At 43.0% G+C, this 26,360-nt stretch overlaps 2 long non-coding RNA genes across 2 annotated transcripts in view; one reads left to right on the forward strand and one right to left on the reverse strand.

Annotated features, from left to right (window-relative positions):
- Positions 1–2,824, forward strand: part of LOC138068035 (uncharacterized) — a 49,965-nt gene extending 47,141 nt beyond the window's left edge. Inside the window, exon 3 of the long non-coding RNA XR_011142561.1 lies at positions 1,006–2,824. This is a non-coding gene — a long non-coding RNA (uncharacterized lncRNA). The remainder of the gene's footprint in view (positions 1–1,005) is intronic.
- The window catches only part of LOC104142982 (uncharacterized), a 28,106-nt gene extending 7,423 nt beyond the window's left edge, over positions 1–20,683 (reverse strand). The window contains exons 1-3 of the long non-coding RNA XR_693810.2: positions 20,510–20,683; positions 17,448–17,598; positions 352–462 (exon numbers count right to left, since the gene is read on the reverse strand). This is a non-coding gene — a long non-coding RNA (uncharacterized lncRNA). The remainder of the gene's footprint in view (positions 1–351; positions 463–17,447; positions 17,599–20,509) is intronic.
- Positions 20,684–26,360: the final 5,677 nt, after the last annotated feature.

Raw genomic sequence — 26,360 nt, forward strand, 5'->3', positions numbered from 1 at the left:
AATGTTCTCTGGCTGATTTTTGACCATTTTTTTCCCCTTTCAAGGTTATTATTTCCTGTTTTAACATGAGAGCTCATTAGAAATGAAGACCAGCATCTAGATGATCTCAGTTCAGCTTACTTGGATAGGGAATTACAGGAATGATTGACTCAGGATGGAGAGACACTGGCTCCCTTTCAAGGCCTACCAACAAAGATTAAGTCTATAGACTCCCAGAATATTGCTACTGCAATTTTATTTTTACCTACTAAGGGAGAATTACACCAGGGCCAGTTACTTGGCACGTGCAGTTCTGTTAGTCATATAACATTGCATAGCCATAACTCTGGCTGTTATGTGAAGGATCCTTACCAAGATCTCCCGTTCATTGTGCATGAGACAAGCTTCAATTGACAGCAAAGAGGACTTCTTCTAGCTGTCACATTCCAAATTGTTTGTGTTCTCATAAAGCCTTTTTTTTTCCTGTTAGAACAAAATTGAGATTAGGTGGCAACCAGAAATGCATGAAGGCAATGAAAAACATGCAAAATTTCACTTCATATCGAACTCCACCTTTTCTACTCACTTTGATAGTAAAATTAATCCTACTCAAATTTAATTCAAAATGTTACATGGAAATATAAAGATGTTGTTTCAAATGAAAGTGGTAGCATCTTTCTTTTTTTGAACTGTAATCTTTTCAGCGCAAATCAAAGGAATTTTGGCCATCTTTAAAAACTTATAGCAAAATATACAAACTAAAAAATTTCAAGGTTTTAAAAATGTCAGCATGAATACTTTGAAAAGCTATAGTGATAATATAATCTGCAGCTAGGGAAGCTGGAGCCGTACTGTTTGATAGGCCCTATCTTATGATATCTAATATGAAGCTAAGTAAAATGATATGACCGGATGGCCTAACTAAATTTAGTAGTCTGGTGAATTGCCACTCTACTAAATTTAGTCGGCTCATAATGGGCATTAGATATCTACATTCCAAATGATAAAATCTGTGTTGCTTTTCAGGCTCACGGAGAATGCAGAGCATACTATTCTGCGGTATTAAGAAATAAGGAAACCTGAAGGCAAAACCAGAGATAGATGGGAACCAGGATCCTCAAGACCACAGAAAGAGTCGGATGTACTCCAATTCATGTCCTCACCGTCAAAACTGCCCCTGTGGTAGTCGAGGTGCGTGGGTGCTCCCCCAGCACATGAGCCGGCTGGGGGAGAGGAGAAGGGCCTGGCTCTGTGCCTGCATTAATCCTCCCCACCGTAAGGCTGCCACTCCAAAAGCGCCAGTGCATTGGGAAGAGGAGTGGTGATAAGGGGGAGCTGACCTCTCTGACTCTTACAAAACATATGCTGACTGCGTTTTCACACCGCTCCTCCAGCGTTTCCCATTCTGGCCTTTGTAATCCTGATGGTAAACAAGGCAGCAGATTTCTGCATAGACTTCCATGCATCTGTGAGCCAGCTTTACAGCTATGAAAAATGCTATGTCACTTTTCTCAAAACCGTATCTGAGATGTTACTTACACAGTTCCTGCTATTTAAGGGGATTTATGCTCCTAAGTCCATGTGTGCTGTGACCTCTCTACCGATGTGAAACCATGTAGGACATATTTTTTTAATGTGAAATCTAATAGGGTCAGAAGCTTCTCAGAAAGTTCTAGCTGGTAGAGAAGAATAAAAAATAGAGATGAAAAGGAAGCATCATGATAGTATTTCCATGCCCTTAAACACAGTTGCAGCCCTCTGTCCTCATCGAAGAAACTCCTGGATGCCCCATGTAACTCTTAAGTTGGTGATACTTTCTGATTACAGATGAGAAATAGTGCGCTTGTATCCCGTTCAGCTCCCGCTAAGGCATGGAGACACTGTTTCCGTATTCAGCAGGTTCTCCAGAGCTAGCAGTATACCAGAGGATGAATATCATTAATTGTGAGATAGTTTTGATCCCCTCTCTACATTAGGCAAATTTAACGTGCCTGAAATTTCATATGCCTGATTCTCTGCAAGAAGCAGTTTTATTGATCATAGTTGGGTTTATGTGTTTGGCAGTCAGAGAAGCAGCACACAGTGTCTTTTTTTAAATAATATATCTCAAAATAATCAGCTACAGAAACTCCCCATTCCCATACTCATTTATACTGAAAGGGAATGGAAGTTCCTTGGAAAAACAGTTCATCCTTTTTGGGAGTTCTTCTAAAACAGTAGATTATAGTAGGTATGAAAATAAGATCATTATAGGTATTATCTAGATGCACTCCATCCATGCACATGCAGTTTTTTGGAAACAAGACCGAAAGGACAGGGACAGACATTCAAAACTTGGAACATTTTGTTCATTTGCAGCATTCCACATTTCACTAAGTATTTATCCCTTCTCCAGATTTTTAGGTCTGAGTTCCCAATAAAAATGATATGGGAAAAGTGATCACCTTCTCCACGCGCCCTCCTCGAAATGCTGGGACAGGTCGGTCTCTGACACGGTGGGTTACTGCGAGTGTCACAAAAGTGACCCCAGCGGGTAGGGACAGAGCCTCCCCGAGAGCCCTCCCTGTGCCCCCAGCGGGGTGCAGCCTGCCTGCACCTCGTGGTGGCTGTTGCAGAGAAAACCTGCACGGGACATGGGCGCCGACACTAGCAATGCCTCAAATGGGGGAAGGAAAGCCATGGCTGCCTGGCAGAGCTTATTAGAAACCTGTAAATGCGACCACGGCATCTATACACGCGGGGAACCAGGGTGCCCTAGTTCTGCTGCTCACAGAATAACCTGTTTTTCTTTTTATAATTATGTCTTAATCATTCTTTATGCTGAAATAAATCATAACATATTTACAACCAGACTCTATTTTAATTTTTTGTCTTCAGATCACTGTCTCTTCGGCCTCATACTGCCATTTTCAGCCCAAATGACACCCTTCCTATCAAAGCCAATTTGGATTTCTTCTCTCAGACATAAGTTTGCAAGGTATTTTTGTCAAATGATTAACTCAAGTTCAGATGTTACAAATAGATCTGCTGGTGTATAAGAGGCAGAGCAGCCACTCTGGATGCATCCTGATGCATGCTAGGCTTCTCACTGCGGTGTTTTGCAGTGCTGTGGTGGAGCCCAGCATGGGTCGCGTGGCCTTCTCACCGACGGACTTCGTGGCTCCCGTGCCCGCTCCTCTTGTCTCTCTCACTGTCAGCACACATGAACACTTCCTGGCGGTAACAACTGGCATCATTTTTTCCAAACATCATTAGCTTCATTGTGGCCGTTGTTGCTTTTTCTTTTCTGATATGACTCTTCTCCATCTGCCATAGTTTTTCCAAAGTACTTGTAAATACTTGGAAAAAATGCACTAGTTTTGCATTGCTCTTAAGACTTCAAGATGAGTTTCATCTAGGCTTGCTCATTTACACATATTCATGTTTTACAAGTTTTCTTCCCCTTGCTTTTTAATCAAACACCTGTTTTCACAAGGCCTTCGCTTCTTCCTAATTGTCAGTCCTTATTATTTTTGTTAAAGATTGATTTTTTTTCTTAAAAAAAAAAGCAGTTCTATTGCTCATCCATTTTAAAATCATAATTAACTTCATCTCCTTCCTCATTTGCTAATGGGTCTATTTTCTCTCCAGTGTTTCCTTTTCCCCTGATACACTCATAAAAGTCTCTCTTGTTTCTCTTACCCCCTTTGGCTAACTTTAACTCATTCTGCCTTCCGACCAGGGAAAGGGAGGCCTTCACAACATAACGCTTACAACTTACGCACCATTTTATACTTTCAAAGTCTTTTGCAGACATTAACTAATTAACTTTCATAATATGCCAGTGAGGTAGAGAAGTGCTATTAACAGCTTTATTTTGAGGAGGAAACTGAAAGGGAGGTCCTGAATAACCTACGCCAACTACAGAGGGAGCTGGTCCATGGGCCAAAATACCCAGAAATCCCTCCTGGCCTCATGCTCGGGCAGCTAGACAACTGCCCCAGCTAGCAGACATGGGGACTGTCTCCATCACAACTTCAGAAAGGTGAGCTCAGGAAAAGAATACAAAATCTCTCTTTCCATTGATTTAATTTCAGTTTATCTTTTTAGTCAAGACCCTTTTGAGGTTTCCTACCTAGACGGCTGTTCAGTTCTGCCAGTCAGATGTTCCTACATGGTGTTAATACACTTGGTTACAACCGCCACGGGTGAAAGCTTCAAGGATCTCTCTTTAAATCTGTTGTTGCTGGATACAAGTGCCTGACAAACACCATTTCGCTTTTGATAGTTATTACTCCTAAGGAACAACTTCATGACCGCACACTCAAGGTAATCTTGAACTAAGATTTAACTGGCCCCCTGCTACACTGGGGCATATGAGGATGTATATTCACATTCAGATATGCCAGCCTGGGTTTCCTGTAATTTCACTAGTTTCTTTACACCCACACGGTGCAATACAGTATTGTTCTCATGTTTCTCAGTTTATGGTCCACGGACCGCAGCTTAGCCACAAGATATCAGAACGTTGTGGATGAAACAACTGCGCATTTTTCAGCTGAAACTGAATGTCCAACCCTACACATATGTTCCCACACATGCCAGGGAGCAAACAAAGAGAAGGGGGTGAAATCAAATTAGCAAATGAACAGTCAAAGTCTATCTTAATTTTTAGCTGGTTTGCAAACAGAAAGCATTGTGGCCTGTGGATGTTTTTTCATGATCCAAAACAGTGGATAAGCACCACTTTGCGTGCCTGGAACTCTAAGGGGTTAAACGATTTCCACGAGACTCTTCTCCAAAGCTGGAGTTGGCAAAGCCTTCACCATCCTTGCTTGAGTTGTAGTGCATCGTGACGCTGCTTCCTAGCAAGGAAGGCTGAAAGCCTTGCGCCAGCCAGCCTGCTCGTGCTAATTGCCCTGGGGGATCGTTACTGAGCTCTCTGCAGAGTCCCTTCCCCGATCCCCTGCCGGCGCGTGCGGATGCAGGCTCCCAGGCCACCCGCTGGGCTGGCTGCACCCTCGCCCCTGCCACGTGTGCTGGACAGCTGCACCGCTGTAGGGACCTCTGTGGGGAGCGAGGGACCCCCGGCCACAGTTCGCGGGGCCCCAGATGGCAAGCGAGGCTGAGGGCTGCCATGTCCCCGCTCCAGGAGCCTTCCCAGCAGGCGGAAGGGGAGACGGGACTGTCCGTCTCCTCCACCTCGGACACCGCCTCCGCAGGGATGTCCAAGCTCTCTCCTGGACCTCACTGCCTGTGTGTGTGCCCGCACACGTGTGTGTAGGCAGAGGGGGAAGCAGGGGAAGCACCCAGCCCCTGAGAGCCCTCAGTGAAGCCTCCTGGGCAGGAGCAGCTCCGTGCAGAGCCTGCTTAGGGCTTCCCAGCCATGCCAGCCAAGCACCCTGTTCAGACGTTTACGGGAGTTTCTTTCCGCGGATGAAAGCTTGCATCTGTGCTTCACGTTCAAGTTCTCTCACAAATTTGAACAAAAAGCTCGTAAAGTTCAGCATCTTCCAGATTGGCCCATATAAGTTACTACTGAAACCATATCCAAACGGTGTCCCCCCTCAGCCCCCCATACCTTCGACAGAAATGACCTAAACTTTGTCAGGTTCACATGTCCCTAGAGATGATCTCATTTCACTGCTTCAAAAGAGCTTTGGTCTGCACAGCCTGTAGCAGCAAATTTACACTTCAAAAAGCAGACAGCTTTTTCCACATCTTATTCACTTAATGGGTGAGAATGTAAAATTAGTTCCGTTGCTGATGAGGACCTTGAGCCAAATGAAAAGTGTTCATTTGTCAGCACAGACTTACAGCCTGAAACATGATTATATAGCTAATCCAATAATGGGTTTTGATGCTGAGCATTTATTTATATACAGTATGTCTTGTTATCTGTTGATAATCAGGCTCTACCATTTACTCTCTTTTGTGTCATTAGACGTAGCAACATCTTCCAGACATATTACACTTACGTGTCAACATGCAAACACACACAAAACCTTTGTGACCAAAATGCTGTGTTTGCCTGTTTGCTTTGATTTTAATAAAAGTGTTTGAATTGGAGCCTTTTGTAGTTAAAAACATTAATGGCAAAAGACCAAGAACATCTCTGCATCTTAAAAGTCTTAATAGATTAAAATTTGAAGCATAAACTTTGTTTCTTTATCTGTAACATCGTATGAACTGACTTATTCTTTTCTGCTTGACTTGAATACTAATGTCTAGTTATCTTAGGTATAAGTTTTATACATGTAATGACGCCCATCCTAAAATATTCTGTGTCTTAACATCAGATGGTATCTTAGACTTTGCTAACTTCACAAACTGCTATTTGATGGCTCAACAAATTCATCTTTTGTAGAACAGAAAGTAGGTATAGCTTGTTAATGTTAATATCAAGCATAGTTCCTACATCCAGTACATTGAAATCGAACAGAAATACAGATTTTTTTTCTTAAACTTTTGTGACTGATTTCTCCTGCTATCTAATATTCCTGTAGTTGTGTGGATGACTGTAAGTATCTAACACTGAATTACTGGGACAGTCTACTCCTCACTTAAATATATGATACACAGAATTCAAATATTTAAAACAAGGAGGCATTTTAATACCTATGCTACACTATGAATCATTGTAACATTTGCCAGATATTAAAAAAAAAAGCCTATGGGAAAGCAAAATCACTCCAGTATTAAACTGGGAGTTAATTGCAAATGTGGGGCACACCTGCAAACTCTGTGAACAATCCTGCAACACTACAACAGCAAAGTCTGCGCTAAAGGATAGGTCTGCCTGCAGAAATGCCCAGGAACACCTTTGAGGGCTGGGTGAAGTCTTGTCTAAATTTGGCGGTCAGGAACCTTTTAGAAGTAAAGCTATTAACTAAAATTTACCTTAAAGGATGCTGCAAATCAAGGGTGCAGGTGAGATGCAAATGATGTACGAGCCAGACTAGCTGTGCCGCTGCCTTCCCTGTGAGCAGGATCAGGCCTTCCCTGTGTGCTTTTGTTTAGCTGAAATTTACTCTACAATAAATACTTATATATTGCTGCAACATGATGTTTTATTGGGCTGCACCAGTTTACTAAAAACAGCAGGCTGGTAATAGCAGTGCTTGTGGTGTTGTCTGTAATTCATTTGTGCATGGTAATGCACTGGGAGAGATATGATATAAGATAATAAGGCAAATTAAAAAAAAGACTAAACTCAGTACTTGCAATATGCGGTATATTAGGACCATGTTCAGACAGGCTGATTCTTTGGATATTTTTATTTTTTGTTTTACCTCGGCAAGGTAATTCATTAGGTATTTGCTTGGGTAAAGAATAAATGAATATAGCATACATTACATTCTCACTTTAGCTGCAGAAACAAATCTTTCCTGTACCAGCCAATGTAATCTTCAGAGTTTTCGTTATATAAAACACCTCAAGAAAAATGCACCTCGGTAAGATTTACACTTTATTACTCTAATGATTCTACAAACACTGCCACAATGTGATGAAAGGCAAAGCAGTCCTGATCTGATTGAGAGCTAATAAAAATCAGTACTGAAAACTGAAAATAGCACCCTTATCATCTTTCTTTCATTTAGACCTGATTACTAGGGGATTATAATGCAATCACAGCTATGTGTGAGAGGTAGCTATGGGAACCAGTTTTAACTGTTTATCTAGCCAAAGATCTTAATTTAAGTTTGAACACTCTGATTCATTTATATGTAAGACACCAAGGAGACAAAATGCAGAAGAAACAGATGCTCACTTGTTCTTTCCATTTAACTTCATAAGCTACCAGCCAATTTGTCTTTCAGGGACAAAATTAATTTCTGATGACAATGTGAGCAAGTAATAAACTAGGAGTTCCTGTCCTGGGAAACTTGTTAAGGCCATGTAATGTTCTGGAGTTATTTAGAAAAAAACAATTTGCTCATAGACTTGCAGGGACATCTGTAACAGAGTTTTCTTTGTCCCTGTGCTGTTACTCATTTCTGGGGGCTTTATGACACCTTTTCCAGAGGTTGATTTGAAAAAGTTCAAAAGGAAACATATTGCCCATTATTTCTTTCCTGTGGGGTATTTTTTTTTAGACTGCTTTTTTTTTTTCCTTCATGTTCACAAATCATGCAACCCTCAACCCTCTTGCTTTGCTACTTCCACACAGCCAGAGAGCGTAACCACCAGCCAGGAATCGTAACAAAATTAAGCAAAATTTAGCTGAGGAAAAGAGTTTGTCAGAAACTTAGGGGCAAGCACACACCTGAAAACATCTGAGAGAGCACTACGCACGAGTCGGTTACACATTTAGACAGAGGGAGCTTTGCCCATTAATTCAGTTAACTCTGTTAAGCCTGCCATTATTAGCAGGAGAAAAAATGCCAACAAGAGAGAGAGTCGGAGAGATCCGCTCTAAGACTTTTCATTTTCAATACAGAGCCGCAGGAGCTGCGTGTACATGTTCCTGTATCAGTTACTTAACCGAAATGTTCAGTATCTGCCATTATCTTTGCTGGTGCTATTTCCCCATTTCGATATTTATTTCACACGTACAGCTCTTTACTCTGGTAATGCTTTTCTATCATTTGGCTCATGCTTTGGGGTTTTATCCCTGTCCCTCCGCATCTGAGGTTTTCTCTTAGGTAAATTCCTGCAGCCTAATGTCTGCCCATTAGCGCATTTAAAATTGCTCTGTCTGCTGTGCTTAACTTTCGTGTACAGTTTATGTGCTTCGCGTGAAGGTTCCTTTTCCAGCAGTTCTTTTGAAGAAAGTTTAAAGTAAGTTGCAAAATGTTTCTTTTTCATCTAAACAGGGAAATGAATTTAAGAAAGGAAGAGAAGAGCCTGGAGGTTCAGCTCTTTCAAATTTTAAGCAGAATTCAAAACACTGTTGGAACACATCTGTTGGAGGAGGCACTAGAGCACCTGCATGTAAAGAGTGAGTCTCTTCCCTAACTTCCTCCTTGACAATAGCTTGCATAAATGGCACCTTTCAACCACATCAGTCCCAGACTGTTTTCCATCCATCCGGTTTTTATTTCCCTTGTCACTGAAGTGCACCTACCTCTAGACTGAAGCTTCTCAGTGGTGTACAGCGCGCCGTAGAGCACGGCACCTCACAACAAGGGGTGATTAAAACTTTATTCCACTGAAATTATAAAACAGAATAATTTTAAACGGGTAGAACGTAAGTGTTCCTAGTGCCGTTTGGCCTGGGTACCGGGGTGAGCAAGGCTAGCTCTTGATTAAAAGGCCGTATGTTTTCAAATTATAAGAATGAAGTTTGGAAAGGAAAAACTAAGAATTCACTGAAAAGTATAAGCTTTAATAACAGTTCTGTTTGTATTTAAGTAGCAGAATCTCATAAGCAAATGGCCCACGTATACACTACGGGGCCTGAATTCATATCTGTAGGGAAGGATGTATCGTGGTTAAGCTGACTGCTTCCTACTGCTCTACCTTACCCTTAATCAGTTTTCAGCAACTAAGTTAGTGTTGTGCGCTACAATATGCGTCCACCCAGGGGTGGCAGCTTCACCCTTTGGTGATCACCAGTCAGGGTGTCACCAGCAAGGACCACTTCTTGACTCACTGAAAATTTATGTCCGTTGCTTTTTATACTCCTCTGTTTTCATACTATCCTTGCTGCACCGCTCTGAAGGCCTGCGTACAGAGGTGCTGCATGCAGGTGCCATACAGATGGTAACAGAACATTAATTTATGTTTCAAGGAAGCAGAGAAAGGAAAGTTCACACAGTTTAGAAAAAAATCACAACATTTTGCAAATGAAATAAGTGCTTATAAGAGATGGGATCAGTCAATGCTCTGGCACACTCTTGGACAGGTAAGCTGGAGCTGCAACATGGAAATTAACTGCACTGTTTCTCTAAGGGATGGGTCTGATGAAATTTCCCACTTCAGACATTCCACAGGTTTGGAGTATATTAGTTGTTGAGGCAAATTTAATCCAAAAAAAAAAAAAAAAAGGAAATGAGAGAAATGACTCTGTGAGGAGGGTTTGGTTGGGAGAATTTGTTTACTTGCAGAGCTCTTTGACAAGTCTGTGAAAATTCACGTTGGCCTACTAGTAAACACAACAGTCACCTTTGGAAAAAAAGAAATGGTTTTCTGGGGTGGCAGATATAGGAGATGGGTAGCTGAGGTAGAGCTATAGTTTAGATAATATTAATTTGCTATGAAGCAAAATATTAATTAGCATGTACTTAAGGTGGAAAGTATGCCTACTTACATAAAAAAAATCCTACCAGAATAATCTCTTAGTCAGAAATAGTAGGGTGTTTGGGAATATTAGGAAAACTGAACTTTGAAAGGAAAAAAAATCCCCTTCACCAGTCACTCAGAGCCACTGGCAAAATAGTTCAAGAAGAGGAAATTGAGGAGGAGAAGAGCATAAAGGAGTGATGGAGAACAGATGGGCCTGGACAATTTTGGGAAGCCTGTTCCGTAGAATAACAGCTCCTACTTCGTTTCTTGCAGAGGTCTAAGACCTGAATAAACACCACAGTGCAAAATTTATTAGATATATAATTTTAAAATTTGCATGAGTCTAATGGTTTACTTTTAAAAAACAAGCAGATCAGGAAGACATTACTAGAATAATGAAAAACTTGGCATCTAAATAACTCCATAACTTACTTCCAAAACCAAACAGATAGTTTCCATTCTTCCACAAAACTCAATACAGTATAATATATCACACATTTTTATGCTGGACATTTTACATAACCTGTCTCCATTTCAGAAAATGAATCAGTAAATTGGGGGGTGGATATGTGAAATACAATTTTGATTAAGTGAAGAAGTGGGAATAACGCAGCAGGGCTGGAGCGAGGTGAATCTAAGAAAAGAGGAAGAGTCCACAGGCCTCTCTAAAAAGCCCTAAACACAAAATGAACCTAGAACATAACTTTTAAAGTATTGCACCCACAAGCCCAAAGGACCCTGGAATTGTTTAGGACAGGAGGTTTTGAAGCCAGATGCCCGTACCCTGTGCTACAACAGAAGCAACACGAGCACCCTCAGCATTACATCAGGTTGCAACATGACAATGAACGTCGAAACATTTCTTTCAGCTCTCCTATGGCAAAAATCAGTGTACTCTGAGCAGTTTCTAATGCCGAAACCAACAGGAGCTATGAAAGCAGTATCACTAATTTCTCAGACTTCAGTAAGATAACCCCAGACAGCAGAATATCTGGTCTTGGAGAGTGTCAGTTTTTGGTAGACCAGCAAGACGGCAGATGCTAATCCTTTCTGCGATGCCTCAGTAGAAATCAAATCTTTGTTTTGTGACGCGTAAAGGCTATAAAATCCATGAAGCTTAGAAATCTCAAGGACTACAAAATAAATCCACTCCTGTGCAGTGCTAATACAGGAAATTCCAGTGCAAGGGAATGCAAACTTCTGTCCAAAATACCACAACAAACTAAAGAATGCAAGCTTCAGAAGAAAAAAAATGTAACTTGTTCCTAGTGGCTTAGTCTTTTGGTAGACTTTGAATTACAGTAACAAGTCTACTGATCTATTCAATCCTGGATGTATTTCTGCCACTTTTCCAGCATAAATAACAGACACAGTGTGGCCAGTCTACTGGGATTCCCACTTGGGTAGGCCTCCACATTCCCTGAGAAATCAGGTATATATGAAACATGGAAAAAGTGATTTTTCTTTGCCTAATTAGTTCATGAGGAGGCAGGAAGCACTGTGAAAGAAGTCTCTCCCTTTGAGAGAAATGGAAAACAATTACATCCAAGGCTATTAGGCTCTTCCCTTCCACATGCAGCAATCAGTCAAAAACAGCAACAACAAACATACTAATTTAACCCAGTATCCAACAAAAATTGAAAATTAACATGTATCATGAAAAGGCTTGTCAATGTCTTCAACTACTGGCAAGACAACCAGTTAGCACACATGATATTGTCCTTTTTTTGATAAATACCTGTCTAATAGGAACCTGACTATGAGATCTGAGACTCCAACTGTGTGGACCACAGGAAAAAATGTTTATGAATCAATCATCTTCATTGTGGGCCCAAGCTTCAACCTCTAAACAACGTCTTTAGACCTCTAAACATGTCAAAAAAAAAATCCCCTTCTTGCAGTTACCTCTGTGCAAGAGGTGACAAGACGAGAGTCAGCCCCCAAACCTGGAAGAGCTCCGATAACACTGTCTGACAGCCAGCCACTGCCATCTTTCCTCCAATAAACACACGGCAACATCAACCAGAAGATGCCCACATTGGTGGTGCAAGCACCTCCAGGAGGAACCTGAAGCTCCATCACCCCATGGCATCAGCCAGTGAGGCCAGAGGTGCAGAGCATGCACGAGCTGGATAACATCACAGGGCAGACGCTCAGCAGTCTGCGTCACGATATTTTACCATTTTCCTTCCTTCTCACCTCTTACCTGCTGTGTGGCATGTGACCAGCCACTGCAGGGGCATGGCTTGTGCTTTCAGCACGCGGGTTTCAGACTCAGGACCGTCACTTATGGTGGCATGCTGTCTTTTCTAGGTTTAACCATGTTACAAATGTTAGCTAGTAAATGGCTAGTAACAAAAATAGCAAAAAACCTTCTTTTTATAGAAGGGCTCTCCCCATCACCCAAGCGAAAGCTAACTGAGAGCGACTGTTACTGACACATGAAAAGGCTCAGTTGTTCCAGATAGATGAGAAACAACAAACCTGAGACAAATATTTTGTCAAACCTCATGGGGAATCTTGTAAAGCCATCTTCCATCCTGTAACCGTTCTGTGGTTCAGTTCTCTGATGTTGCAATCCAGCACCTTTCACAGGCATTAAATTCCCTTTAAATTAATTCTAAGAAAAAAAACCCCGCACTCTGCTCAAAGTTATTTCTATTGCCCAGTTATTTTATATGAATCTGATAACTACTTTCCTGCTACAGAGATTACATCTTGAATACTTAATGCCAATTTGGAAATTTTTTAGACAAAACAAAAATAGATCTAAAATATAACACACAGTTTAGCTAACTGTAGAACATTAATGCAAGGCATGATTGGAAAAACAGCAAGTAAATTGAAGGAGGAGAGCAGATTCAATGGATATCTCTCAGGGTTAGCACATACTGTAGCTGGTCATTCAGGCATTTCAAGTTCTGAAAGTAAATTTTTTTAACATAAAAATCTGAGTCCAACAATTTAAAAAAAAAGGTTAGAGTGAAGGACAGAGTGCAGCCAAAGGATAGCCTTTAACAGCCATTTTAAAATGAAATCTAAATATGCTTACATATTAGATAAATGTTGGCTTCCAGGGAAGCTTTACAACACTCTAATTCCATCCTGGACTGGGATATATGGAAATGTTTTGAATTTCCATAACTGTCCAGAGCCCTCTGCTAAGCTAACAAGCTGATATTTCTATTCATATGATGGAAGCTATTTTTTTCCCCCTGAAGTAACTCACTGGCCTCTCTTTGGTGACTTTTCTTTTTTTTTTTTTTTCCTTTTGCACTGCAGTACAATTTCATTAATAGAACTATACAATAATTACTTTTCTCATATTCTCATCAGATCCTGATAACTCAACTGCCCTATTTTTTGCCACATGGATTCCAGGATCTACATTTTTTTTTTAAATGTCACATTCATTTCCCCTCATTACTTAAAACCTCAGGAAGCAAGTGGCTTGCACACTGGTGGAATGTCTTTTCCCCTGCGTCTCTCTCTTGTACCTTCACTCCCATCTTTTCCTCAAGACACATCTAAGCACATCTGAGTTCTTTAGAAGTTTTTCTTATCTGTCATAGCCAAAACAGTAGCGGCCAATACATGGCCCATGGAGCATTAACAAGTGGCCCATCACACACACACACACCACACACGCTCATACATACATTAGGAGAATAGACAAATTCAAAATTGGCCTTAACTTTCCCTAGCCCAAGATATTATAAAGCGGTCGAGAGACCTAGGGAGTTGTTCTGATGCTGCAAGCACCGGGGAAAAGCACAGGCCGTTGCACTCCCTGCAACCCAAGAGAAGAACACAGCCCTGAAGGCAAAGAGATCAGCCATGGCCGAGAGCTGCAGGTTCAGCGCCCTTTCCAAAGGGAAACGCCAAGCATTGCTCCATCTGCGTGTTTTCCTCATTCACATACAAGCAAAACGACTAAACAAATCCTGTAACTGGTTAAATCAAACAACACTTCTGAGTGAGAAAAAGTATCTCAAGAAATACCTCTTGAGGCTGTATCTTCCTGCCAGCACCAGAAACCCGTCTCTGGCTGTGTCCTGCTCGCCAGCCACAGGCAGGCAGGGAGTGCCAGCTCTGCAGCACTGAGGCGACCCCCTCCACTCCCGAATTGCTTGGCTGGCAGATGTGCTGGCTGGCTGGCACTGGCTGGCAGATGTGCCAGCTGTTCAACGACAGCCAGGGCAGCCCAGGTCCTCTTGCGCTGACCAACAGCTCCTGGGAGAGATGAAACGCCAGTGCTGGTGGTTTCTCCCCCAGCAGGACTGTTTAGCCAACACTTTCACAGATACAGCACCAGCAGCTTAAAACACAGACCCTTCACGAGCAAAGTAGGGTGCAGAGTCCAGAGACTCGTGAGTTCCCCCTCTGTGACAGCAGGCACTGGTGGTGACACCGTATTTACCCATGGAGACCTACACAATTAATTTGCAAGCAACAGACGGAAGCAGCACTCTCAGCCTACTAGCAGTATGTTGTACTGCTGATGCCATCCGTCGTGTATTGAAGGTCTCAGTTCAGCAAAACATGTGCACACATGGTTCCATTCTAAGACCAAAGGCGACCCAATGATTCCAGTTGCACTTCTCATGGTCTTAAAGGACACCACCTAAGTATCTGCATAAACAAGGTCTTAGCTTTTTATTTATAACTTTTCCTTCACATTATCTTTCTTTTCCAGTCTGTATGTTTAAAGTTGAAGGAAATAACATGAAAGAGCAGAAATGAATTAAAGTAGGATTCACAGCAAAGAAAGTGGGTACTGTGATTTTAACTGCAATTGACATTAGAGGGGAACTTGAAGGCCAGAGGAAACGCTTCACACTGCTAAAGAATTTTTTTTAACTTGCCTATGTGCACGATGCCTTTAAACAGGCCCACCCCTGATTGCTGTACTCCAGCACTGAAACCCTGCGCAACGTTTCTGTCTGGTCAAGCTTCGGATGGCCAGTGTAGTTCACAGCCTGAGGGAGATCTTATCGAGACAGGAGGAGATTAGGAACTGCAAGCCAACCTGCTCAAAAAACAGATACAAATCTGGAGAGACACCCTCTTCTCACAAAAGCAGAGCCTGCAGATACAGGTTAAAATAGGCAAGCTGACTTTTCCAAAAAGATTAAAACCATTTAGCTTCTGCAGGCTGAGTGGTGATTCCAGGCTGCAAACCGCTCATCAGTCGAGGCAAGCGCAAAGCCTGTACTGCAGCTGCCCAAGCAGTAGCCCAGGAAGAGCAACGTTCACAACTTGGCAGCTGGATGTGGAGATAATCATGTGGATATGGGCACTGACCTCTCTGCTAGGACAGATAATAGAGCAAAAAAAGAGGAAGATGCCAAGAAGATATTTGATTTCTTTTGGTAATTGTGACTTGCAGTTTGTTATCATGCTCAAATGGAGCGTCAACGTTTTGTAGTGGGGGTTTTGTTTTGAGGTGAATTTTTAGGGAAAATTGATAACATCAGCACTTAGCTATCTCCTATTAGCACTGTCTTGGCTCCTAACACAACAGCAACTAATAATTCAGACCTGATGGGCTCCTTATGACCATTTTGGGTCAAGGTCTGAGGTAACAGAAAATGATTGCAAAAGAAGCAGCAACTGAGAGGAGGCTGTCCTAGGCCACAGGACTCACCTGCTGTACAACTGACAACACTCGCTATAGACACGGTGCTGCCTTTCGCGTTCCCCAGCCCACCGAGCACCTCAACGAGCCTGGCCGTTGCACACTCCCTGGGATACGAGAACTTGCTTGCTTCAGCCTTTTGCTTTCTCTCCAGCGCCAGAGAGAGGTTCCTTCGCCTTTGAAAGACTGAAGTGGCTACCTCATTAGGCCTTGATTATCCTCCAGCAATTGCTTAGATTTCTACCCTATTACTGATCTGCCTTTTTTAGCAGAGGTCGTGGAATGGGCAGTGGCTGTCTTGTCTTCGTTATAATGCTTCATTTGAAACTTTTCAATTAGGCTTCAGATCAGGCCACAGTACTGAGATCACTTTAACGAGGGTGAGTAATGACCTTGTGCAGCACGTGATTTCTGGCACACCATCAGTTTTAATTCTTCTTGATCTTACTATAACCCTTTGATACTTTGGATCAAGGGTTCTCTGGAAATGCTTTAAGCACATTGTAGGACTTTCAGGGACTGTTCTGACATGGTTTCTATCCTACTTGTCTCAGCAGAGCCAGACTGTCACCTGTAAGTTCTCCATATAAATTCAAATTGCCAAAGATTAAAAGGCAGCTGAAAATCTGGCCAATGTGCACAACCGGAGAGATCTGGTGCTGGTCCCTCGAGTGAGCGAACCTTGGGAAGAATTTGCTGTGAGAGTAAGGTAACCCCTTTGAAGTGCAAGGCCATGTTGAGCAATGCTATGATTAGAACAGAAAGCTGCAGTAGGCTGGAGTAGTAAATTTAATAAGAAATACTAAGAGAGAGACTTCTAGAAATTTAGACTTCCCAGTTGATACCCATCTTTACATTATACAGGGCAAATGAAAATCTATGGTTTAAAACATGGGAGTAGAACCCTTGTTCAGTTAAGCCAGTGGTAGAAATCGCATTGACATAAGCAGAATAAAGCTTTTATGTTTAAACGATGGTATTTTAAACTATGGTACGCTTAAACTGCTTCAGTATTTTCAGGGTGTTTTCCCAGTTCTTTGAGTTTGAGAGACTTGGATTTCCTCCTCTGCTGAGCCATGGTGCAGGGCACAGTGTCTCACCATAATATTCATCTCAGCAGGAGGTGGCTCCCTGAGGAGGTGTAGGCTCCCTAAAGCTAACACAGGATTTCCACCAGCATGAGGCAAAGAAACAGATATGAATTCTGTCACAAAAACCCATATAACGCTCCCATAGCTTTCAGGTATGAGCATCTCACAGAGTCTGGACATGTGAATATTCAAAATAGTGAGTCCTCACCAGTAGAAGCAACCAGTTCCTACTAACACCAGGACACCGAGTTTGGCGCGTGAAGCCCTGAGCGTATCAGTCTCAGCGTGTCACTGAGATGACTCCAGCATCCCTCAGCACACGCACAGGGAGAGGAGGAGCCGCAAGGAGCTCTCCCCCACCCCAAAACAAGGGCAGAACTGGAAACTTTGCTATCCAGGACACGGGTAGGGCAACGCGAACAGGACCACTGCTTACACCATGTGTTCGGTGTGCAGGACCAGCTGCTACTCGGCCTGCGTCACAGGACCCTGCCCGCTCAGGTCCACCCAGCACAGGAACAGTGCTTTCTCACCTTGCCAGAGGTGTGTGAATTTTACACAGCTGTTCGCCGCCGTAACCTGCCTCTGGGCATCCTGAAGCTCTTTTCCCTGCTCAGGGGGCATGTGCCGGGCTGCTACCTTTGAGCAGGCTGATTTATGACGCCGACAAGTCTCAGAGGCTGCCTGCAAACAGAGCAAAGCAACGCTGTGTTTAACAGTCCCATTCCTGCTATGGTTGAGATACTGTCACCCAAAAAGCAATGGACTGAGCTACTTAAAAGTAATAACTCCTTGTGCCCCTTTTTCTTTTTCTTGAAGCTCTTCTTGCATGCAGCACAAGGGGGCTTTATCTGGAAGGTATCAGAGAAACCCATGTGTTTTATTGCAGTTGGATGGCAGTAGCAGAGAACTGAAAAAGCTTTAAAACTTGCTATCAACCATTTGATATATGCAGGAGGTGATCTTTATTGATATGCTTCTAGTCACCAACTGGAACGGTTTGTCTTTCATGATACCCTCTATAGGAGGCCTCTTTCACTGCACTCGACCGGTGGCTCCTGCAGACACTTGGTAACAGTGAACAAAACTCTTTTCCTGAACCAAGCTTACCGGATACAATACACTTTTTTTTCATGGGACATAGCAGGCAGAAACAATCTCAGCTGACACTTTCTTGGCTACAAGGAGAACAAATTAGCAGTACCATTACAGTGTCCTACAATAGCACGGACAGAAAAGAGATGAGGGAACTCAGTAGATTTCACTCCAAACAAAATTATCCTCACTACGTCAGGATCGCCTTCTTTGCTGAAGCCAACACTGTCACATCTATTACCGTAAAAAAAGGCAGGGGTCATGCAGCACTACCCTGTTTAATGTGCGCTGGAAACACACCTTGCAGCTCCTGCAATTCCTAACAATGCTGGAAGGAGCAAATCACAGCAGCATGCCTTATTCCCACCTCTGGACCTCAAGGCAGCAATTACAAAAACCAGTTGTATTATCACCACATTTCAAAGTCGGAGTATAGCCACGCTGATGTATGGCTTTAAGCCCAGCAGAGTTGGATCTATTAAACACGTAAAGGGGTCTGTCTGTCAAAGCCGTCTGGCCTAACCATGCAACTGAAACCACAGACTCCCATGTTCAAATCCCAGGTTTCTTGGGCTATTTGACCAACACTTCAGAAAACGTCTATACGTTCTAAATTTCACAATCTAATAGGAGTACGCAGTAATGCTCCTTTCAGAGGTGTTGCATTGATTGATAAGCTTGTCTCTGAGCACGGAAATTGCTACATAAGTGCTAAGCACTGTTAACTTGCGAAAGACAATTCCATACGTTCTGGTGGAATCTAGAGCAAAATTTATTAGCTTAATTTGCATATATACTCTGTCTGGCAACAGTGATCAAACTCGTGAAATTTATTTCAAATGCTTGTTATGCACTGTGGCCGCAGAAGAAAATCAGAGTGAAAATTCTGGTTCACAAGGCAACCAACGTGCTGAAAAATCTTTAGTTTCTAAAATATAGAGAGAGCATGAACATACATTTCTCTCATCAGATTTGCACATGCCTCAGTGATATTTAGCTTAGTAACTGTATAAAGGAGGAGTAGTACTGATGAAGTTAAAGTACAGAACAAGATACTGCAGGAAAACTCTTACTGCTTTCTATCTCAGCCACATGCCCTCTGTTATGGGGTTGGGGTTCTTGGCAAACCAGAGAACATTTGTTTTAGGTGCTTCTCCTAGATCAATTTTTCTGTGATTCATTTTAGATACCACATTACCAATGTGAAGCACTATGGATCACCTGTGACTTCCCTATCACAGAGATAAAGGCACTGATTTTGGAGTCTCAGAGGTCAAACTAAGGTTTTCCTCAAATAAAACAATTTGACAAAACTCTCAGTTTCTGGAGAGTTTCTTCCCTTCTGTGAAGACTTTCTGTGGCAGAGTTTGATATTATAAACTAGAGCCTTAAACTCCTATTTCTATGCCTTCACCATAAACCCATGTTTTCTCTTGATCAGCTTTGTAAACAAAAAAAGCAGTTGAGCAAGACCAGAGGCCTGTGCCTCCAGGATTTCCAGAGCAGGGGCCCATAGAGTTTGCAAGTCAGCAGGTGGGAGGTTGCAAGTCTCAGGAGCGTCGGATATTTCTCATAGTAGCCTACTGGGTGATAAAGGAAATCATTTTACCCCCAGAGCTTTCCATTTTCTCTGGTCTCTTCTCTTGTCAACACAGGCAAGTTCTTCAGAGCAGAGTCAGTCCCTTAATTTATGTTCATGCCAATCTCCCAGCCCGACAGGGTTCAGATAGCGCCATGTGCTGCTGGAGCATAAGCAGTGATAGATTTCTCTCTCTCTCTCTTTTGTTTTAACCAACCATTTAGAGATGGAGAGATACTTATAACTGCTTCTATTGCATGCTATGGAAAGTAAAAATAAATAAAGAAGTAAATAACAGGCAACAGTCCTCATTTCCTGACATACTTGTGAACGTCCATTTCACCAAGTAACGTGCTATGCATCCACTGTGAATTGCTGAAAATGTAAGGTAGCTGCGAAACAGGATGTTCTTGAGTATTTACCCAGAATCCCCAGCCCTTTGCCTTTAACAGAAGATCTGCAGCTAAAATAGGCAAGTTTAAGAGCTCTCCTGACTCAGTTGCAATCAAGATACCATCTACTTAAATAAGCATTTGTACTCCGAATGATTTTAGGAGATGAATTACTGATCTTATTACCATAGCAAATACCCTTGAGGCAACGCACAGGCCAACAGAATATTGCTTTCTGCTGGTACAGTACCCATTTCCAGGAGAACTCTAGGAGTATTTCTAGCCATGTGGTAATAATAAAAGATTTGCTTAGTCTACATTTGCCAGAAAGTCCCACTTGCAGAGGTGGCTTTTAAATCTTTGACACTGTTCATGGGAAACAGCTTGTCAGCTATGAAAATATCCCTACTAGCTCCTGTGCATCAGCCTCGCTGGTGGGGTGAACAGATTTGCAGGTGGCATAGCTCAGGGTTAAGCAGAGGTTTTCAGCTAACCTGATAAGTGGCAGAGGAGGAAAACGCAGCATTACCTGGGTAGGCGAAAGTGATTCTTGCTGCTGGCTCACTGCTGCAGCCAGTGCAAGAGCCCCTTCCCACGTGGACAGGCGTGGGGATGGCCCGCAGCGGTGTGTAGGAGGCCTCCAGTGCAAGCACACTCCATTTATTTATCGCTGAACCATCGTCTGGGCAGCAGGAAAAGTTGATAAAACTGTTGCCTCTGGGACTCTCTTCTCCTTGGGAATAACAAAAAGGTAAAACCGGTTAAGGTCACTGCACCGGAGGCCCGGCTGAAGGTGGGAACAGGTTGGCCATGAATTACAGAGCATCATCTGGTATCGCAGATAAGAGGACGGGTAAGAGACTCAGGCAGGCTCTACAATAAGGAATGGATTTAATTAACAATTGCACAGAGGGAGCAGACCGTAGCATTTTGGCACGAGGACGTCCTATATCTGACAGTTACTTAAAGAGACAAAGAGCACCCTATCACAAAAAAAAAAATTAGTCCTCAATGTATTTTAAAAATTACACTAAAAACAATAACACATTGTGTTACCCATTCACTGCAGAGCTGCACGGTTACACTGGCACTGTGCAGAGCAGGTTCCCTGCATATATTCTGCACTGGGGCCTATTTAAAAGCACTGGTCCAAACTTGTTTCCAAAAGTACAACTCTGCTGAAGTCAGGGGGTTGTGCAGACGTAACGAAAGGCAGCTGTTGATCCATATTAACTAAACTATTAAACACATCAATCTTACCAAGCATCTGACACCTTGTCCCATTTCCCAATCTTCTGATTCCCAAAAGGTTATTCAAATTCAGCCAGCTGACAGTTTGCAAGCTTCTGGACAAACCCATTTTATCATCTGTGGCTCGGGTTTGGGTTTTTTTCTCTTTTTAAATGATTGCTTTAACGCTAAGTGAAACTTCTAATCAATTTGAGTGTTAAAGATGATTACCATCGTTCATTTGTATCTGTTCCTCTGTTCAGATAGTAAAAAAATTGCAAAAAAACCAGCCAAAAACCCAAAGAAAGAAACTCCAACAAACTGGTTAGAATCACTTTCTTTTCGTCTGCATGTAAGTGAAACAATTAATTAATTCATCAGCTCCTTACCTCATAGATCTGCTTTCAAAGAATACAAGACAATGGACTTCGACGATCCCACCCCAAACCCTAGCAAATGTTTAAGTGCATCACGCAAGCCAGCACAACTTCACGACAGACGGCCTTGCCTCCCAGGAGAGCCACGCTTGGCATACAACACTGCTAAAACCAGCACGTATAGAAAACAGAGAAGTATCTCTCTGAACACGCTTGCCCTAGCAAATATACCCTATTCTTCAGTCACCTGAATAAAGTACTCCTCAGTCATTGGAAATAATCAGCGAGGAAAAAAATTATTTAGCGATCAATCCATAGGAGAAGGCATTCACAGTGCTCAGAATATTCCTGCTGGTAATACATCCGGTTGCCTGTTTTATTATGCCAGCTTTGAGCCCATACAGTGCCACTTACCTTGGACCTTTCCATGCCGATGTGTAAGACCCACTACTGTATCTTTGTCCTTTTCTAATCCCATCTGTTTGCTGGTGCCCATCCTATAGAACCAGGCTGCTTTTTCTGAATCATATTTAAAAATCAGTGCTGTAAATTGTACTCTTAAAAAAAAAAAAAAAAAGCCATAGAAAAGGTGTGACCTGAATACATAATAATTTTTTGAATGAATAGAGCCCTTAATATTTAGTTTTGCCTAATGAAGTAAGGCATGAATGTAAAAGGATTACTATTCCCGTAACGTTCAATTCACACACACAAAGTGTAATTCATAGAACCTGGCTTTAATTTTTTTTCATATAAATAATTAATGCTGCATTTAAAGCATGTTAAAATGTTTTATTTCTTAATCAGCTAATTTGAGTGAGAAACAAAGATGCCTTTATTTTCATTTTCCTTGACTGGCGTTACTGTAGTAAAAGTTACCCTCTAGCTTTGGCCTTCACTCTCAAGTTTGCTGCTGCCAATTAGCCCTCTAAAGTCACTATTTTACAAAATGTTTCTCACTTAAAAAAAAATGCAATTGAATGTCTGTACATCATAGAGTTTCTTGTGTTCAGATACAGGGTGTTAAACATTCTTTGAGTTGACTTGGGTCAGCTTTAAAAAATATCAGACGCTGAAACTTGAGACGCAGTCGTGTGCTATAGTGTTTTCTCCACATCCTGTTAAGTATTAAGTGGTTATTTAAAATGGAGTTGTTATACTCAGCAACTGACTTAAAGTGCTCGATATAGTTTACAAGACGATTAATTAAATGAGAGCATTGCATGCGATGCACATGTATTTCCATAATCATTCACATTGGCCTATAGTTGCCCTTTAATTTTCATACTAATTAAAGTAACACATTGAACTGCAAATTGTAAATGGCTGCATTTCTCAGTAGATGTTAACACTGATGTAAGCTGAATGCCGAATAAAAAACCCCAAGAATTAAGCAAAGTGTTTTTTGACTCTGATCCATTCAAGTTTCTCAACTCATTCCATTACTGGACCGTGTCCATATTTTAACAAGACCGCATTTCTCTGTGTTTTCACCCCCATATTTTTCTGAGGTACAATGTGCTTTTTTTTTTTTATTGTGACGCTTAGTTAGCTGGCTTCCATTTGATACAATAGTGTGGTTGCAAATAATGTGGTTGTACAAGGTTCACAGTTACATATTAGTTTTTTTAAGTGGTGGTGGGATGGAGGTTTGTAATCTGATGGGCAGAAAGAAATAAAACCGAAACGCGCAGCTATTTCACCGGTAGTTTTGCCTCTTAATTACATGTGACCCATTATCCTCCTTGATTCTTGTTCAAATCTTGACACGGCTGACTTGGAGCTTGAAATGCAAACCAAAGGGCTATATTTTCAGGTCACATCATAGTGGGGGGAAGTCACTCCCTAGAACGTTTACCGAGACTTGGGAAAGAGAAGAAACAGATATGAACAATTATCCTGCGGCTCGCGCAGCTGCTGGCATTTCGACTTGGCACACGCCGGCAGGACCACGGCATCCACCTCAAGCAGCCTCTAGCATGTAATGGACATATGGTAATTGCTATTGAATGAGAAGTAACCTTGGACTATAGGCAAATGAAAGACGCCTTAAAAAAAATAACTGATAAAAAAACCCTGTGTCAGGGCCAACAGCTCAAAAATTAACAACTAATCACCCCTTTCAGTGTATCCTCCATCTAATTGCTTCCATGATGAGGGTTTTTTTTTTCTTTTCCTTTCAGAAATGAGCATTATAAAAGATTTCTTTTTAATTTAAAATGAAAAATTCCTCCACTCCCAGGTGACCTATCCAAGAGAAATAATAATAAGCGCTCTATTGCTCCGAGAGCATCAGCTCTCACACATATTACAAGGCTGAGCGTTCATGCTCCCTTACAACCCCCCCGCTCCCTTCCTGCCGCGTGTCCTATCTCCAGATCCAAACTTGGCTAGGCCCGAGATGTTATTTGTTAAAATTAACTTTCAGATGGGGCTGGAGTCAGTACGCTTGGCAGGGAGGAGAGGAGCGGGGCCTGGGAAGGAGGGAGGAGGAAGCGGGCCTGGGAGGTGGAGCGGGGCGGCCGGCGAGCGCAGGGCCCCCACGGCCCTGGCCGGGCTCCCGGGCCCCCCGGCGGCCGGGCAGCCATGGGCCAGCAGTGCCCTGGCCCCATCTCTCACCCCCCGCCCTGCCGGGGGCTTCCCGACCCTCCTCGCAAGCACCCAGGACAGCCGGCTCTCTGTCCCCAGGCGAGACATCTCCTTGGAGGGGATTCAATCTCCCTTTGCCAGTCTCACAGGTTCCCCCCTTAAAAACGTTTGCAAACACACACGCGTAAAAGACGTTGCTCTCCGGCAGCTTTCTCTTTAGCTTCGCCAGCGCCTGCCCCTCCGCTGCCCCTGCAGCCCTGGCTGGGCACAGAGCCGAGCTCCTCCTCTGGCCTGTCCCCTGCTGCCACCGGCCGGTGACCCGAGCTCCTCGGACAGCCAGCTGCCACCTCCCGCCCGGAGCTGCGCGCCCGGCGTGGGGACACGGCCCGGCCGGCCGGTGACCCGAGCTCCTCGGACAGCCAGCTGCCACCTCCCGCCCGGAGCTGCGCATGGCCGGGCGCGTCGCGGGCCTGCGGGGGCAGCCTGGACGAAGTCGTGCCCTAAGAAGAGAGGCGCTACTCAAAAGATGGAAACGAGGGATTTAAAACTGCCATTTTGTTTTTCAGGCAAAAGGCTTGAAAAAACATTGAGGAGCCCTCTGCACCAAACGGGAGCCCCTTGGGCTGCCCGGGAACCAGAGTTTCGCTGGCCCTCACCGGGGAGGGCAGGAGGCTCCCGGTGCGGATGCCACGGCTGCGTTCTTCACCTTCATCCCAGCAAAACCCTTCCCGAGGCCAGGCCTGCCAATGCTGAACGGCCACGCGCCACAAAACAAATGGAGTTATGCTGAGGGAAGACTGATAGAGTATCGTAATAACGGAAGACCCTTTTTCCCCTCATAAACCTGATTTCCCATACATTTCTGGAAGATTAATTTAGATTCAGGAAAGTTTTGAGTGAGGTACTGGAAATAAGACTCTTAATGCAAGGCTGGTTTCTACCTGACCTTAACTACTACACCAGCTACCACTGCTCCAGAACATTTAGGTATGGAAATGTACATGCACTTCAGCTTAATTACCTAAGGACTCTGCAAAAGAAAGTCTTTAAATTGTTTTAATTGCAAATTCAGTCTTTCCAAGAGCTATACAATAGAGGTATCATCCAGTGACTAATTAACCACATATTTAAGCAAAAAAAAAACTGAAAAAAATCCAAAAAAACCCCTCTCAGCTATGTGGACACAGTCCTGCTTGCCTTAAGTAGATGATGCATGTTAACATGTGCACGTATAGAATTAAGTAGTAATTGGGGTTTGTCAAATTCTGCTTTTCTTTTGAGACTGGTTGCTACAAGTGTAACAGTAGATTTATTTTCAAGTTTACCCTCAAACTCTGCTGTTAATAAAGAAGTAGTTATTAAAGAAAAAAAATCCAGAGAAAGTTCTCAAAGGCTTCTTCTAGCTCCTGTTACACAAATGAACTTGGTGCTTGATATGTTTCCAAGCAAGAAGTCCAGCTGAATCTGGAATTTCTACACAAATCTCCTATTCCCCCTCTTTCTTTCCCTTAATTTCCCTTTGCATTCACCCACTATATTTAGTGTGCTTTCTCTTTGGTAGCCTGCAGGGAGTGCCTCGAACAGGATACGGCTTGTTGAGGCTCTCTCGCACGTGGGCAGAGCGGCGCTCTGCAAAGCCTCCCAGACGCCTGGGAGCAGGCTGGGGCACAAAGTGCAGCTGCACCGAGCAGCTAGACAGAAAAGCTGGGCTGATGGTGCTGCTGCAGGTCAGCTGGGCGCTGGGCAGCCGTGAAAGGCAGCTACACTGAAACCAAAGAGCTTGAGAGGTCTTTCATCTTCTCGAAATTGGAGCCTTTTTTTACCCAGGCTCGTGCCAGCTGATTATGATGAGCAAATTAAAGCTAATTTTAAAGTTACTCTTGGGCAAAATTTTAAGACTTTAATTCAGGAAACCCTCTAAACAAGCGCTTAACTTTCAGCAGGTGCCTAAAGCCCGTTGAACACAGCAGGATTTATACACCTGTTTCAGTGCTTTCCTGGGCAGTGATGGTCCTCAGCAAGTGGTATTTCACATCCCAGGAGCCCTAAAGTCTGGGTGATTTGTCCTCTTACAGGTTTAACTGCCAGGGCCCAGACAGCCCTGGGGTCAAGCTGGATTTTAGGGTACAGTCTGCTTTTTTGCAGACTTGCAGCTCTCCTGAGAACAAGCCTAGAGTCAGAGCG

This window comes from Struthio camelus, chromosome 8, assembly GCF_040807025.1.
Source record: "Struthio camelus isolate bStrCam1 chromosome 8, bStrCam1.hap1, whole genome shotgun sequence".
NCBI lineage: Eukaryota > Metazoa > Chordata > Aves > Struthioniformes > Struthionidae > Struthio > Struthio camelus.